General features: G+C 40.6%; 1 protein-coding gene across 4 annotated transcripts in view; it reads left to right on the top strand.

Moving 5' to 3' along the window:
* The first annotated feature begins 9,142 nt into the window (after positions 1-9,142).
* The window catches only part of ZNF385B (zinc finger protein 385B), a 172,415-nt gene continuing 163,702 nt past the window's right edge, over positions 9,143-17,855 (top strand). The window contains exon 1 of one of the 4 annotated variants that reach the window (XM_063340954.1): positions 9,143-9,158. The gene's annotated coding sequence lies outside the window, so the exon portion shown is untranslated. The other 3 variants (XM_063340953.1, XM_063340963.1, XM_063340955.1) reach the window with 3 other exon arrangements.

Raw genomic sequence — 17,855 nt, 5'->3', positions numbered from 1 at the left:
AGCTCCAAAGGGAATCGGTGGAGGTTGTACAGTTTTGTGGGACGATGGCTGGCAGGAGAGGCAGTCATGTCACATATCGTTTCCTTTGCTGAGACACAACAGCCTGTCTGTGCCACGCGGTTGCCAGGCTGTCACATATTTTCAAAAGAGCCGATTTCCTGTGCCTGCTGGGAGAAGAAATATGAAAAGTTGTCCCTAATGAGCTAAAAATTGTGAGCGAAAGGGACTTTGTGTAGGTGTAGATCTGAGCAGAGCATCACTTTGTCTTCCTCTCAGTCTGATCTCGGAATTAATTCATTTGTTTCTATGGCTGTTTCCAATAGGGATTTCTTGTTATAAGAAAATGAGGCTACCCAGTGTCTTGCTTGATTCTTTGCGACTTGCCCGTGTTGTGCAAATGCAAAAAAAAAAAAAATAAATCCTACTGTTTTAACGTATCGGGATTGTTTAGTGTAAGGAAGGTCATTCTTCATTGCTGCTGAAAGACACTGCAGCCACGATGGCCGACGTCCTGACCAACTTAGTCATCCATTTCGCCTTTAAGGCAAAGTGAGAGGGAAGAGGGATGAATCATTTGGCGAAATATCCTGTAGGTTAATAGCTCATTTACCTTAAGTTATTAAAATTCCATTCAATTCATTTCTCAGCATAATTATGGGTGGCCCAACTTTGGTAAAACCTCCCTAATATATAAAATGCATTTGTTGTTTCATAGATAAATGTGTGTCTGTGCACTGAAGCATTCTCATAGCTACGTGGAAAGCAGAATATTCATTAGTGTTCCCCTTGGAGCTTCCATCAAATGGACAGGGTACGAGCTCAGGGGGAATTTTTTTCCCCCCTTCTGGCACAAGCAGTAAATCTGGTACCAAAATCTGCACATTCTCCAAAACCTATAACAGGCCTTGAAAAGCCCCCAGAGATCCTGTGCCTTATCGTTATCCCTGGGACCGCTGCAGTGTTTCCTTACAGCCTGTTGCTGGCACTCGCAATGCCCAGGAGAGGCATTTGTTCTACAGCCAACAGAGGCTTCTTGAAATAGAAACACCATGATATATTTTTTTTTTTAACTAGTTCTGAGGAAGCCTGGTGCCAGGCACCAGTTACAAACCAGCGCCCCAGGGCTGCGCGTCCTGCAGAGGTCTCAGGCCACGAGGGTGGCTCAGCCCCGTACCCGGCACAGTGACGGGAAGGGTTTCACCGAGACCTTGTCTGTGGACCTCTGCTCCTGCAACACCACTGCTATCCGAGAAGCTCAGCATGGTAAGAAATCCACCAGGACAAGCTTAGGTGCAGCTTTTTCTTTTTTTTTTTTTTTTTTTCAACTGTAGTCTAAGCAATTTGGTTCTGAGATCTGAGAGCTTCCCATTCTGCTTTTTCTTTTGACAGTGCCGAACATACGCTTTTTTTTTTGTACATCCTGAGTCTCCTCAGAGAGAAGGCAGAACTCGCAGTAGTGCAGATTTTACCTTGCTCATGAGGTTTGATTTTCTTCTCTGTGGTTACATCGGATGTAATTTGGTTTGGTGGATACTATTTTGGTGACTGTTCTTTTTTGGAACTGTGTAATCATATGGAGGCAGCTTTTGATCTGTTCAGTATATAATTAAGCTGCATCTATTGCTGTCTTTTTTCTACAGAATGAGGGAGTAAAAGAATGAATGAAAATGTGGTGGGGAAAAAAAAGCAACTATTTTTTCGGTTGAGATATAAACCCTGAGAAAATCAGATGTAGAATTGAACTGCTGCTATAATTTCTATTCTATCAGAATTAATTGCCTCCTAAAATCTAAATGTACAGGATCTATACGAACAATCTAAAGAAAGATTAATTATTTAAAAATTCTTGTGGGACTTAGTGGCGAATACAGTAATTGTAGGTGTATAATTTTGTAATGCTATGGGTGTCACATGTTTAATACGCAGCTATTTAATTATACATTGTGTTGGGTTTTTAAAAATTACAACATAATTACAAGGCTGCGTATGAAAATTAATCTGTAAATTGAGGCACCCATCTTAAGTTTCCCGAAGATATTTTACTGCATTATCTGCCAACTAGAATTCAGTAATCCCAATATTCCTCTTTAACCAATAGTATAACCCAGTCTCAACGCTACGCATGAAATCCCTGTGTATTTTAAAAACGGTATGTCCATGTAATATATCCATCCCTCCTACTGGTCAAGCAGAAGTAACTTTCTGGAACTCAAACGAATATATGTGTGCAGGCATAAAAAAACCCTATGAAAGTAAGAAATTAGAATAATCTAAATCTTGTTCTTGGTCACCTTTTGTTTCTCTCTGTGCTGTTCTTATGACACAAGCGTGCTTTTGCAGGTGTCCAATTACTGTGCCCTGAAGACTGATTCATATGACTCACCCAGTGCGTCTAAGAGACATCCACCCTATTGATGCAATTTCTCACATTGCTGCTGAAATTAAACGAGCACAGCTGCAGCTTGTCCTTTAAATAGTCTTAGACCTGGTCTCTCTTCAGATTTTGTATGGATGGAACTATTTTAGTTAGGTTTGGGATTTGTCCTGTATTTTTCTGGAACAGTTATCTTTCGACAGAAAAAGAAAAGGGAAAAAAAAAAAAAAGAAGTTTTAGTATAGAAAAATAAAAGTTTCCATATGAGAGAGAAGTCTTGATATGCAGCCTGTTTGCTGGTGGGGGAAAAAACAAACCAACCAAACCAGTAGTCAAATACTGATAAATTTTCAGAAAGCATCCTAAGGCACACGGTGTCCAATAACACCGGTAACGCTAGTACAAACTTTTAGTGTGGATCTTTGTATCAGTAGAGCTGATGCGTATCCATATAACCTGGTATAGTAATGTACTTGCATTGCCTTCCTATACTGGAATATGCTGCAATACCAGCATAAAGCACCCAATAGATGTGTCTACACCCATACGTAGGATTTCATGGCATTCTACACCAGCTCAGTTAAGCAGTTAAGTAATATCACCTGTCTTGCCAAATTAGCACTGGTAGTCTTGTTTAGGATACAGACAGAGCTGCAGTTAGAGCTAAATCCTATTCTTCTTGTCACTAGAGTAATTCTCCCTGGGGATCAATTAGAAGGACTATTATTTACTTTATAATTCTGGATCATGCATTGAGATTTCGTGCTGAATAGCGTCAATTCAAGTACTTGTAATCAAGGATCGCCATGCATTTTCATAATGTTTTCTTTTATTCTCTTTGTTCAGAGAAGGTCCTGAGGCTGTTGTAAAGAAAGGACTCTTTCACCGTGATCCTCCTTATTTTACCCCACGCTAACTTTGCAAGGTAAGCTTTGGCTACATAAAGAATAAAAGATTACTCTTAGCCTTGGTACCTTTTTCAAGCCACAGCACAAGACAAAAGATGACTAAACCACTGGCATTTACATTGGATTCTGTATTTCACAGTTTTCCATCAAGGAAAAAGTGGCAAAATTATGCTGCATATGCTTGGCTTGTTGTCTGTCCTTGAAGTGGCAGACCTCTTAGAGAAGAGACCGTCCCTTAGCTGAAGAATGATCCTTTCAATTCAGATTTTCTTGGAATCATAGTTTGTTGCACTGGTTTTATATTAATAGAAAAATTTCCAGTATATAAGCATACATGATACATCACCCTTGTTTTTGACTCATTGACAGCAAAGAACAAACACATCAGCTCGAATTCCTTATACCACCCTTCTCACAGTTCCTCATCTCCTATGCTGTGCAGGTAGTATTATTTTTAAAAACAGATGGGAACTCAGGAGGTGACTCTGATCTTTCACCTGTACTTGAGAAGAGAAACTGCATAGTTATTATCCGGAAACCCCTGGTGATTTTTAATGGACGCTGGTTTAGGAACACAGGGAAAGAAATATTCTAATTGGTTTTGGTTTTCAGCTGAAGAACAGTTTGTTTCTATGTTAAATGAAGTAGTGAAAACAAATAGTATGCCATCTGGCTAGCCTACCTGGGTACTTTACCAGGAGGTTTTCAGATGTTCCATCTACCAGTTTACAACATCTGAAGTCCTGTATTACCAATGTACTTTCTTTACCCAATTGTTCTTCCCTTTCTAGGAATTATCTTATTTGTTGCATTCAATTTGAATTTTTAAAAAAATCTGACTCTCTTTTGCAAAAATTTTCACTGTCTGTTGTTGGAATTATTTATCCTCTAAACTACAAAATCTCTCGTGTTTCTGGCATTCACAATAAATGAGTTCTGCAGAGGAATAGGCCTCCATGTTATCTGTGAAGCTGATATTCTCAGGGGACAGGATAACACTGAATAGTCTTAATATGTACCAGTGAGCTCTCATTCTTAGAACAGATTGTGACTGAAAGGAAGGGTTTAGCAGCTTTTCAAGTGCTTGGAAAGATATCATATGTTTTTCTTTTTTTCTAGATCATTTTTTCTGCTTCAGTTTCTCAAAGGAAGAACATTCTGCAAAAAGAGAAAAACAATGAAGGTAGCTGGGAAGGTAATGAAGTACAGATGCAAATATTTCATCAAAACAAAATATTTATTGGTGATTTGCAACTTTAAATATTGTTTTTACTTAGTATAAAACACAAACATTTGTTCACAAGTGATTTGGAAAAGAATTGTGAGTATATAAATGACAACAGGTCTGGGAAGAGCATTCATAACACTATCCGGTTAGTCTGTTTGTTATTTATTATTTATTTTGAATGTGCACATACAACCCTAATCATAGCTAATAGATGTGGTTTTCTGAGCATGATGTAGACAGATAATAAAGAGCACTGCTTGTGCCAAACAGCTTATGATCTAAACCCACATAATTTTACTCAACGTGCAATCAGGAAATAGAAATGCTCCCATGGGAATTAAGTGACCTCTCACATAGTACAAAGAGCGTAGTTATGTAAGATTGAATGGTTGGCAGATAATTCAGAGAGTAAAGTATATTCATCTAAACAATTTATCAAATAATTTTGAATAATGTAGATAATTTGCAGGCGCTCTCCCCAAGACAAATTCATCAGATACTGTGCATTCTAACTATCGCTAGCAGGCACAAGTTTTAAAAGGTGTATCTTTGAGCAGTTCAGAAGACAAGTGGGACACTTAAACACGCTTTAAAAACACCGGGAAATTGGAAGTCCATGGGGAAAAGTAAAAAAGAGCAGTAAAGAGTTAATAGCAAAGTGCAAAAAGCATCTCAAGTAACAAGGACTCCATCAAATATAGATGCAAGGTAAAAAAGAACAACAAAATAAATCATTGCCCTACTTAAAAAAATAAAGATAGATTGGTTAGGGACTAGCAGGATGGCTAAGTAGTTGCTTTGTCTGTTTTTACAGGGGAGGCAGATGGAGTTCTACTAAATCTGGGATTGTTTCCCCAGAGGCAGTAACAAGGAAGCTATAAAATGTACAGGCATATAAGATATCTGGTTATAAAAAGTCAGATTCCCTTAGAGGAACCAAAACTCAAGACGTGCATACAGCTGTGAATTTTAAATTGAGTAAGGAAATCAATGAAGTTTCAAAAGTCTTAAAAAAAAACCAACTACTTGATCCAGAAATAACTCTAAAGAACTTCTTTACTGGGGAAAAAAACCCAAAACCCAAAACAAATAGGCAGCAAACAAGGCGTGCCAGGGGAAAAAAAAAAATCTTAGAAAGTCCTTTGAAGCAGTATTGTGAGAAAATACCAGGAAAATCTCGGTTTGATTAGGATTCAGGCATAGAAGATCATACTTCAGTCATTGGAGGGCCTTTCTTCACCATGCTTTTTCCATGCCTGAAAGTAAGTGGTTAGATTTTTAGCCGTGCTTTATTAAAACTCTGTTATCAGATATTAATTTTGAAGACCATAGAAATGGGTGGAAACATTCAGACAAAAAAAAAAAAGCAAACACCTCTTAAGGTTTTTTTCCAGCTCTACATGGTGACAAGGCTATTACTGTCTTGGAATGGGTAGAGTGCGAAGCAAACACAGAAGGCTGCCCATATTCAGTTAAAATCAAGAGAATATGAGTTTAGAGAGTCTGGGCCAATTACCCTGGGAAAGAAGACGTGCTGAGGTAATCACTTAGAAACATCTTCCACTGTAAGAAGAATTGGTACTTAATGGAGGGGAAATATTGAACTAACACTACCTGTAGTCTCTGTTTCTACATCTGGTCTCCCTATTCCTGAAGTCTTTTTTACTGAAGCATTTCTCACCAAGGCTAACATCCAACAGGTTACTGGAGAAGCCAGTTGAAAAGGAGTATCGGAATCACTTGGGTTTATTTCCGCAGAGGGAGACTTGTGTAACGTGCCGTGGAATTATTTCTTCTTGTTGTTGTTCTTTGCATTGTTGGCCTTATGAGATCACCAAAAAGGTAAATCAACATTTTAAGAATTAGGACACTAATTTCATATTTTGCGTAGGCCACAAAAAAAGAAAAAGAAAAAAAAAAAAGACCTATGTTCCTATCTCTAATGCCCTGTGATGCTTAGAAGCAGCTTCTTTTTGAGATGAACAATAATAAAAAAATTATCGAGCCTTAATTCTCATAAAAAGTACAACAGTCAATTAAAGGAAGACTTCCTCAAAATACATAGTAGGCCCTTCATATATAAATATATATATATATATATATATATATAAAATGGATTAGTGTCGAGAACTCAGGAGTTGCCTTGTTTTCTGGAGGAAAACGTTACTTAGATTTCTTGAATTATGTCTCTTAGAGGGTGACTCTTGTCTGTGAGGGTTGCTTGAAGCCTCCCAGGGGTGCCCTCTCCTCATTATCTGATACAAAATTTCATCCTGCTTTAATATCACTGCTCGGTTTGGCTGGAAAAAACTTCCTAGCTTTTGGGATTTCCCTAACTGGTTTTGGGTTGTGGGCACCCCGAAGAGGTTTGCTTGCACGCACCATTCTGCGTGGATCTATTCCTTTCAGTAACAAATTTGCATCACGCTATTCTAATACGACAGATGTCATATTCTAAATGACAGATGTTTTAAAACGCCCAAACCATCTAAGTTTATTTCAGTAGAGCCAAATTTAAAGTTCTGAATAAACTGCAATGATAAAACACAATTCTAATTCACACACATCGTGTCTTTTTCCTACTTGACATATTCTTAACTTTACTGAGGATCGCATCCCACCTCTACCGGTTTTTACAAGTTGGTTTATGCAGATTTTCAGTGGAAATGCAGCAAGCAGCAGCCTCTCCTTTCCGTGAGGTTCCTCTGAGTTTACAGGCCGGTTGTCTCCTTATAAGCTCTCCTAGGTTAAATGGCCTTCCTGTTGCTTACACCACTTTTACAATTGTTTTGATAGTCTCCAACTCCTAAGAAATACTAATTGTACAACAATTCTGAATTTCATAACTTCTAGTGCGCTTTCAGCATTTGACAGAGATGAAATGTGACCCTTTGGCAATACAGATCACAGGGCATTTAAAATTTTCCGTCTTTCCCACCTTTACCATCTTCTAGAGCACAGCGTTTGATAGGGAGCTGGAGTCAAGAATTGCAGGTTGCACAGTGGAAGACTTAACTGAAATGCTTTATAAAATGTTTACAATTACAGGTTAAATGTTGCTGTTTCTGTTGCGAACAGTTCTTTCAAAGACAGATCCAAGATATACTTCTGCATAAAGTGTTCAAAATAATATACAATTATGTATCCACTGTTACGTGTCTCTCTAGGAGGTTGATGGTTAGCATTCACTGAAATATCTGTTTTTTTATAAAAAGTAATTCATGAGCCTACTGAACAGAAATGTCTTTGTTCTGAAGAATGTTATAGTATTCACAGGGGTTCTTAAACATTTTCACCTTAATGGCAAATATGGTGCATGGTCATTGTAGACCACCTTTCAATCTGAGATTGAATAACATCTCTATGGCAACCACAACTGCTGCTTACGTAGAAAAATAATACTGCGTGAACATAATGGTCTTAGTTCTTTACAATAGGACTTAACAGTTGGATATGAGGAGAAAACGGCTCATTTTTTTCCAGCCATGATAGATATTTTCAGACTACTGAACACACTTTGGAGGCTGTTGTTCTAGATTGCAGCAAGTTTGTCTTGAAAAAGACTAAAAGATAGACAAGAAAATCAAATATGAAAATGCTGGATATTGCTAATGTGTGATCATACATGGATGTTCAAGATAATCAACTTGTGTCATTTAGTGTCTGTTTGACCTCAAATCCTGCCAGCCTGTTTTTTTGTGGTTTTTTTGTGTTTTTTTTGTGCGTGTGTTACTGAAGGTGTTGTACACTTGCAATTCCTGTACCACTGGTCCAGTGTTCCCAGTTTCAGTTGTGGATTCTTCCTACTGTGTCATCCATTCTGCCAAATTCAGGCAAACTCCGAATTTCTGGGAAAAAAGAAAATGTCCTGTTTTCAGCTTCTCTTTTTTCTCTGTGGGAGACATCAGCAAATCTTTCAAAAACACTTAGTGATGCTCTTCTGAGCAAGAAGTTTGTGGTAGGTAAAGCACCAGCAGAAGGGCTGCATTCATGTTTTCACAGGATGATTAATTCAAACTCTGAAAATTTCCTGTCCTGAATTTTAAAAGAACTTATTGAACATAAACCTGTAAACAAGGTATGATGCAATACTTAATGGTACTTTTTTTTTTTCACCAAAATCTGAAAAAAAAAAAAATAGAGCAAAAAGGTTTTCTCCAATGTTGAACGTTCTTGTTTTCCTTTCTGCAGAGGATTAACAAATTAAATGCCGCAGGATTTCCCCCATTTGCATCATGTTCTAGAGGAGGGATATTTGAATTATAAAAGCTGATACTATAAAAACGTTTATAGTTAAGTTTGTATTGGTTTTAATGTTTGTCATTTGTAACATTATTTTTCTATTAAGTACACTTACAAACCCTGATGTTTGCCACTGGAATGATTATATTTAAGACACAGTTTTGTACAGTTGACAGAACAGAACTTAATAGCAATGCTTACTGTTTTGCACTGCTGACGGGTGGGACGACAAAGCCGAAGGTTTGGGATTCTCACCAGCGGTTTGTCTAAATGTAGGACACAAAGACGACCAGAAACCGACGGGGGGACAAGGAAAGCAGGAGGCGTGTGTTTCCTCTGGGGCTTGTTTGGAAAGCTGTTGCTTCTGGGCCGGGGCCGCGGTACTCCCGGCAGGGAAAACGCTGAGGTAACCGCCATCGGCCGCCTCGGGGTTTATAAACCAGGGAAAATAACCACACTGCGCTGCAGGAGCCCGCTTCCGACAGCAGCCGGCTTCGTCCCCGCTCCCTGAGAGACTCCCGGGGCCGGGGGCAGCGGCCGGGCCACCCCCTCGCCCCGGCCTGGCCCCGCTGAGCAGCACCCGGGCGAGGAAGCGGGCGGCCCCGGGGGCAGGGTCGGCAACTTCGGGCGGTTCAGCCCTCAGCGGAGCCGCCCCAGGGGCTACTCCCGAACTCCGGTGCGACGGCGGTGGAGCTGGGACCAGCCCTTCCCCTCAGCCGGGGGAGAGCCGCGGCCACAAGTGCCGACGGCCGCCGGCCCGAGCGCGCAGGCTCCGCCCCCGCGGGCGATCCCCCGGCCCGCCCGCGCCCCACCTGAGCCCGCTGAGGCGGGGCGGGCGGCGGCAGCGGCGGGGCCGCGGAGGGCTGGCGGGGCCGGCGGACGCATGCGCCGGGACGGCGGACAGCGGGCGGGCCGCCGGGGTCCGGCGGAGTTGGGACGCGCTCCACATCGGTCCGGCCGGAGCGGGGCTGCCGCGCCCGCCCGCCGGCGCCGCGCTGCCTCCCTCCCTCTCTCCCTCTCGCCGGCCGCTGAGGTAAGGGGCGGGCGGTGCTCCGGGGCTCGGCAGGTGCCGGCGGGGACCTTGCTCAATGTCACGGCGAGGAGGAGCTGGGGGGCGAGCGATCTGCCCCCCGGGGATGCCCAGCCCCCGGGCCGAGCCCGCCCGCTCCGCCCCGGCGGACAAACTTGTCTGCGGAGCGGGGCGAGCGGAGCCGCAGGTAGCGGGGGCGAGCGGCGGGGAGCGGAGCCGCAGGTAGCGGGGGCGAGCGGCGGGGAGCGGAGCCGCAGGTAGCGGGGGCGAGCGGCAGGTAGCGGGTTTCCCCGGGGTTCCCGCCGGGCTCCTCCGGGCGGAGGAGGGGGTTTATGGGCGTCTCTCGCCGCCGCACGTTTGTTTGCAGAAAAGGCTAAGGCGCGCCGCTAAATAGGTCAGGGTCTTCGGCAGTGCTTGAGATTTGCGTAACGATTTTTCTTATCTCGGAAAGGTGCCGGGGGTTTCTTTCCTGGGCTTCCCGGCTACGCGGAGCCCCGTTTTTCTTGCATACCGAGTGACTTTTTAAATAAGATAATTGCGTGAGCATAGGTCGGCTTTCTTGTTTTATAAATCACGACGACTTTGGGAAAGGTAAATTTCTTCAGTAAAGGAGGAATTAACCTACATGAAGGAGTCATCCTTGATGAGCTAATTACCCGTGATAAGCATAAGTGCTTGGCTTCTCATCACAAGCCCGCGGACGGTGGTGGCATGCTTAAAATGTTAAACTTTAAGTTCTGGTGACACTGTGTTTCAAACCACGTAAAGGAGAGGTAGATGCAAGGTTGTGTTTTCTGTGGGTACAGACACGAAATTCCCTTTTTTCAGAGGAAATGTCGGAACACTCATGCGTGTGTGAATGCTCTTGTTTGTTTTCTGTTGATTTTTGACTCCTAAACAAACCAGGGAACTCTCTTCATGGGTTTTAAATCTTCTGGGCACTAGGTCTTTATTGTTAAGCTTGAATGGAAAAGTCTGTAAATGGAAAAGTTAGAGAAGCGTGGCACTGAGCACTCAAAAGTTTAAATAAATTTTAAAAGTGAACGTTTAACTACAGCTAACTACTACTCATAGGAGGAGGGAGATGATAGTTTTATTTCCCATCCTCTTTGCTACTACTTCTGTAATGTCTTTCACAAAGTATAAAAATGAGATGCAAAAGAAGTCCTCCATTGCTGTCAAGAACGTGTAAGTTTTCTTATCTAAATCAAATGTTATATGAAGCGGTAGTGTAAAAACCTTATGTTGATGAGGATGCCTCTGTGTGATTGCAGTAGGTGTAGATGAAGCATTGCTACTGCAGGTCCAGAATACGAGGTAATGGTAGGATGCTAGTGAATTCAGGGAGGACGGGCTCTTTGCAGCTTCTGCCTCTCATGGCAGCGTTGTGCTCAGCCACCCCCTGCCCTGTTACTTCAGTTCCAAAAAGGAGAAAAAGATGTCTCTGCACAGTCCAGAGCTGACTCTAGGCAGGTTCGAATGGGTTATGCTGCTTCTCCTTTTCTAAATAAGTAATCTTGCTACTCCTTCCAATTTACCAGGTCAGTAGAGTGCTTGGATGGAGGGATGAGGTTTTTCTGTTTTATTCTTTTTTGCTAAGGTGTTCCTCTATGGCCGCAAACTTTTTTTCTGGTGTTCGGTCTCACCAGATGGGTTTTCTATACCTCACACCTTTTCCAGGGAGCAGGGATTGATGTGATTGTGTGAACCCTGAAGGCAGAAGAGAAAATGGGAGTTGTGAAACTGATCATGTTACTAACTTCTCCCTCTGTTGTTTGATTAAATAATCCATAACTTTTAAAGAAATTAGGAAACAATCCTTATGCATGGTATCTTCACTAAGTTACTGAGTTCCTGTGGGTTTTTTCCCCGATGAATAATATAATGGATGCTTGGTTAAACTTAAAAGCATTAACAGAAAGTAGCTGGTATCAAGAGATTGTGCTGGTTTTGCCTCTTTCCGCGCTAGCGGGAGCTCTCTGTCACCCCTGTGCTCTGTCTGCGCTGCGTGCTCTCTCGCCAGGGATGGAGGTACTTGCACCAGCATCAGTCTCTCTCGACCAACTGTTCTCATCTGTCTGCATCTCTTTTTCTCCTCTTTGCGATTCCTTCAGCTAAGTTTTAATTGAGAGGATGTCTTCCTACTGGAGTACAGTTGCTCAGGGATAAGGCGGTATAAAAGCAGGAAAAAAACCTTGTGGAAGATAATCTTTTGGGGGAGTGTAGGCTTGTTAGTCAATTAGCTTTGCAAGTCCTTGGATTTCAAACGGCAATGAGGATTGCTGCATAAAACATAGCAGATGCTTAACCATCGTTGTAGTCTTTGCTCTTCAGGTTATCACAAGGGACTGTGGTTTCAGAACATTTGCTTTAAGAGTTTGAGAATTTATGAAATGAGGCATTAGTGTTATTTTAAAAATGAACATATGGTACAGCTGGGGTAGTCTCAAATCCTGAAACATTTGTCAGGCTGTGTTGGGATGTAACAGAGTATGGAACTGGAATGCAAGGTTCTCTCTAGTGTAGTGAAATACGCTGCAAAGCTTAGGTCACCTGTAGTTAGTGGGAAGAAAAGATGACTTTGCAGTCTGAATAGCTTGCTTTCTGAAATTCTGCTATCACTTTGCTATATGCTTTAAAACCATTGAAATTCCTTGAGTGTCAACTTCTAGTTGATAAATATTTCAGTCCTGTAACTTTTGCATTTCATTCAGAAAATTGTAGTACTTAATATATGTCACCCATCAAGATACAAGCATGAATATCTTATATGATCCTGTAGGGAAAGATATTACATGCCGTAATATCCCAGTTAACAAAAGGGAAATTTACCCAAATCCATAGACAGCACTTGCATCTTTTATGCTCAAGCTGATGAATGCATGGAGTGTTGAAGGAATTACAGGAACTTCACTCTCCTGTGTGACTGTAATATCCTTTTAGCTGCATAGGTTGGTAGACTTTCACCAGATGCTCTGCTTGCCTAACTTTACAGATGCAGTTCACATGTTGGTTGAAGGGCTATTTTCTATTGTTATCTTGCTCACAAGTGCAAAATGTATGGGTTCTTTTCAAAGGTAAAATGTCTCTTTTTACTGCAGCTTCACAGAGCGTGCAAAAGCTTACTGTAGGAAGTTTATGATTTTTATTATTTAACAAATGACAACGTTTTTAAAACAAAACATCAAAAACATTTTGAAAATTCATGTCATAAGGATTTTTAAAAATGTTTTTCATAAAATTAGTCTGTTTTCTGGTTTTACATAATGCACAGAGCAAACTGGGGAATTACGACAAAAATTGGATCTGCACAGTGCAGTCATTTGACGTCATTCTATGTTGCTGGAGAAAGTGCTGCAAAACCGTAGCTAGTGATCTAATACAGTTATGTTCAGTGGAAGCATATATTATTAAGTAAGCATTGCTTAATTTATGGCATCAATAGTATGTTGGTAAAAATAACAAAATACTTAGTAATTTATTTTGGTATAATGTGGCTTTTACCGGCAGGAGGTTAGGGTCTTACTCTGCCAAGAAGAAAGCGGTTTTGTTTTTTTCTTATTCCCTGCCATACATCACAGTTCATGAAGCTGAGCTAATATTTCCATGAGTGGTGAATCATGCCCATTAAATTTTGCAATTTTATTGTGTTTCCTATCTAGATGAGTGTTCTCATCAGATCGTCTGCAATAATCCTTCTGAATCTCTCAAATGTAACGCGTAGAATCTTCACACTTATGGTGTACATTCTGTGTGCAACTGTGATTTTTCTTATGTATTAGCTAAAGCGAACATTGCTTTCTATAAACATATTAATTGACACGTTAAAAATTCATTAGAGAACCTGAGCTGCCAAGGTTTGTAAAAATAGAAGCCTTGTAAACCAATCTAACTATATCAGTGCAGTTCCAGTCCTTCACTTATCAATATTGGTACCTTACCAGTTTGCTGCGGCTGAACTGCCAGACAGATCTTGTAATGACAGGTGGTGCTAATACACATCTAGGCACATTAGAAGTGTGCTGTTTACATTATTAATGATTATTTGTATATGAGCAAGCTAGGCTGTTATGAAAACATTGCTAATACTTCATTCCTCACTGAAATTATCCAATCAGACTTTGTTTATTGACAACAACTTTTCTTCATGTTAAACACTTACAATAAGGAGTAAGGAAGGGTCTAGCTAAAGATGAGTACAAGCAGAAGCTTTAGACACCTAAAGTCCTTTTCACCTCATCTTATATACGTAAATTATTTTCAATTACATAGCCTTCTCTGTTTAAGCGTTTCATAGGTTTTAAAATGTCGCGAGTCTGCCTTGAACACAGACTGCATAAATAGGTTTCAGTTTACAGATAGGCAAAATGCAATTTCTTCTGGGGCAGAATGCAGGATCTGCATAATTATGCATCTTAGTTCACAATTTTCTAGACCTTTTCTTGGGGATTTTGCTGCGTGACGGGAAGATGGGTTGTGGTATTGGTAAAATGCTGTGGTTCTGGAATACGCTGAACAGCGTTTCATTGCTCTTGGCTTTCTATTGGCGAACTGTTTGGTGCAGACATGCCAGTGCGGAAAGGATGGAGGACTTGGGACACATCTGCAACTAAGTCATTCATTCTGCATGTGAAGTTGGGTAATCGTGTCTCCTACAGCTCACTGAATCATACTGAGAGGTGTCTCACAAAGTGTCCTCTTGCAAACAACCCACAAAGCTCAAAGTCAGTCCACTCTGTGATAATATCATGATGTTCACCCCGTTACTTGCACCTGTGTGGCAGGGAAGGTGATCCTTAAAAGACTAAGGTATATTTTTAAATTTTCTTTTAATGTGTCTTGGTGTTTTTATGGTTTGTGAGGCTTTTGGTGCAGCATGCCACCCAAAATGCTGCCATTCTACAACCAGTGTCTTCTCATGCCGAGTGGTTTATAATTGATTTACTTAATGGTGGCTGGTGTAGTGCTGATTGCCAGCAGAGGATGCCACCTACTGAATCTGTAACACTACTCAGCATTACTAAACTTGTAAGATCTAATGAGTTTATAGCCTAAGTGGTTATGTCTGTAGGCCACATTGTTCTCTCTATATATATTTGTGCAGGTACCAGAAAGTTAAACATATGGTAGGAGATTTTGTTTAACAGATCATGCTGCTGAGTTTTAATTTGACACTTCTTAGTACATCCCATTTAAATACAGTAGACTATCAGGTCTCCTTAGTCCTATTACAATTTGATACAATTTCAAAGATTAATTAGTTTAAGGACTAGTGACGTGACAGGCAGTATTAGTACACTATGCTTCGAAGTGGAAGGACAGGAAAAAAAGTATAATGTGATTTTTATGTAACTTGGTTTACACTTCACAGTGTGTGTTTGTCTGTATCATAATTTTGAGCTTTAAAAATGAGCTTGTTTTCCTATGCCAGCGAAAAAAATGTTTGGAACATAAGAGACTCGTTATCAAGACGTATCCCAGAGAAGATGAGGGTAAGATATTAGGTAAACACTCTCAAAGTTCTTACTCTGCCCTGCGCAGCAAGACTTCCAGAGAAGGCATGGGAAGTTCCTAATGGGATTTTATAATGGAAATGCTAATGCAAGCTAGCAGAGGAGTAGCTAGTCTCTATCTTTGCGTGACTGCATATTACAAAAAAAAATTGCATAATCTTTCTTCCTTTGGCCACCTGCTAATAATTGGATGGTGAATCTTGGACTTGGAATTGCAAATGTACGTAGGTGGCTAGATGCACTTCATCTTTCTTTTAAAATGAGACTATTTAATATATGTTACTAATTAAGAAAATCCCTTATAAATCAGTGTCAAAGCTTTATGGAAAAAGATTCTGCCTTTGCCCATTTCTGCAGTCTGTTATCTGCAATGCAGGTGCAGTCTATGCCAGAAAGCTGCATATTTGGTAGATTGCAGGGCCTGTGCATAGTCAGTACCATGTTTAATGCTCAGCTTGGTCCCTTGTTAATCAGTGAAACAAGAACACCCATGTTATAGACATCAAACAGCATTAAGACAACTTAAAAGTTGCCAGGTTAACAATATGAAAATTAGGAAATGCCAGAAAGTGTTGTCTATACTTAACTGAGCCTGTTAGTGTGTATAATCACGAGTCATTTTTGTTGTTTTCTGTGGGGCTCTCACCAGGATTTGTGCACAGGGTATCTAATGTTTGCTTACTGACAAATGACTCTTCCTGGATCTTTTGGTGCATGCCTTTTCATTCAAACGTTGTTCTGAAAATGTGGGCTCGTGCTCAGCCTATAGTAGCTGTGTGCTTCACAAACAGTAAAAAAACCAAACTAAAAAAAAAACCAAACCCCGAAAAACCCCCAAAACCCCAATCTTTGCAACATTTCCATGACAGAAATGAATGGCTTTCTCCCAACATAGAGGGGGAGCTTCAGCACAGAGAGAGGTCTTCAGTGCTATTTGATGCTCAGTTTGAGAGTTGTGGGGACTGGTACGTCAACAATTGGGATGATGTAGTGTGTATTCACAGCAGAGCTTCTGTTGCTTTGAACTGCAGCATGAGCATTCATCACTTCTATAAACTAGAGCTCAGAGGTATCAAGTTGGGCTCTCAGAAAAGGTGTGTGCAATTAGTGATTGTGGAAGGATTGATTTAAGCAACTTGCCTAGCATTACTACCAGCTGTGTGGTAGAGCCCAGGCTACAGGTGGATTCTGCACTGCAGCATTCAGATGCCTTAACCTTGAGAAAATTTTTTTCTCTTGCAGTCTCCTGCTTTTCTTCCAACTTCTACAGCAAATGAGGTTTTTTTTTTTTCAGGAGGTAGCTGTTTTTATGACTTATGTTGATTGTCTTGATTCCCTTCCAGTCTGTGAGGAGAGGGGAAAAAATGATCTTGTAATTTAAAGACCCTATTAGCTGTTGTTTTTGTTGTTTTTTTTTAAAAATAAAAGCAAGCTATACAATCTGTAAATCCTGTCCTAAGGAACCATGGTAAATCTTGAGTTGTTCATCAATGTTTTTAAAATGTTTAGATCCATAACCTGGCTTCTGGAGCTTATGGAATGATTGAAGAAATTAACTTCGTACTACTATGTGGTAGTAGAGGTAGGCATTAGAGGCTTGGCCTGCTTTGTCTGAGTTTTGCTGGTATTTTGTCAGATATTGTCAGATCCCAGTCTGGGGAACTTCAGCACAATCTTTTAGACAGGTGACATCAGAAGCAGCAGAATCTTATTATAGACAGTTTTGGGTGGCCAAAATGGAGTTATGACACTCCCAGTCCCATAGATAATATGAAAAATATGAAGTACTCTAACATACAGGGACGTTTGGTGCTATTACCCTATTCTATATAGTATTCAACTGCTCAAAGTTAATATATGTTTTCTGCAAATGTATAAAATAAATTTTGAAGATGGAAATCACTCTTCTCTTAGAGTTGCACGAGACTGCTGTAGCTTTACTGATCTAGGTTTGAATTAGATTAGATCTACCCTACTTGGGATGACTTCTCTACTGCAGGCAGGTGACAGATGCTGTGGAGCAAGTGATATTCCTGAAAGGCTAGGCAAGAGCTGCCTACACTGGCATTTTCTTTTAGGTTTCAGAAAACATTTCAAGTCCAAATTCTGCTGTCTTTCCTTGGCATGTGGGTTAGTCTCACCAACTCAAGAATGCTACAAAAATAGCTTAAGAAACCAGACAATGGAACTTTATGAACTTCAGCAAGTATCAAAGAAAGTTGCATTGATGATCAGTAATAACAAATGTTGACAGAACTAGTGTAAAAATTTAATTATATCGTCAACTTCATAATCTAGTTATATTGTCAACTATGATGCAATGCCATATGTGTATGGCACTGCAACATAGTTGACGTTCAAATCTAAATTTGATGAATGTTAATTGTCATCTTCATAATTACAATTTATCATGTAACTCAAATAGGATTGGGAGGAGAAAGCAAGAGGTAGACAAAGCAGGAATGTTGTAATGCTTGTTTTTAACTGTTTCAGTGAATTTGCCTTGGCCTGTATTTCTGCATATAACTTGGTGGTGGTTTGTTGTTGCAGTTCAAAAGAG

The sequence above is a fragment of the Chroicocephalus ridibundus genome, chromosome 7 (genome assembly GCF_963924245.1).
Source record: "Chroicocephalus ridibundus chromosome 7, bChrRid1.1, whole genome shotgun sequence".
NCBI lineage: Eukaryota > Metazoa > Chordata > Aves > Charadriiformes > Laridae > Chroicocephalus > Chroicocephalus ridibundus.
The sequence above is the reverse complement of the archived record's forward strand: the minus strand, read 5'-3'. Positions and strand labels throughout refer to the sequence as shown.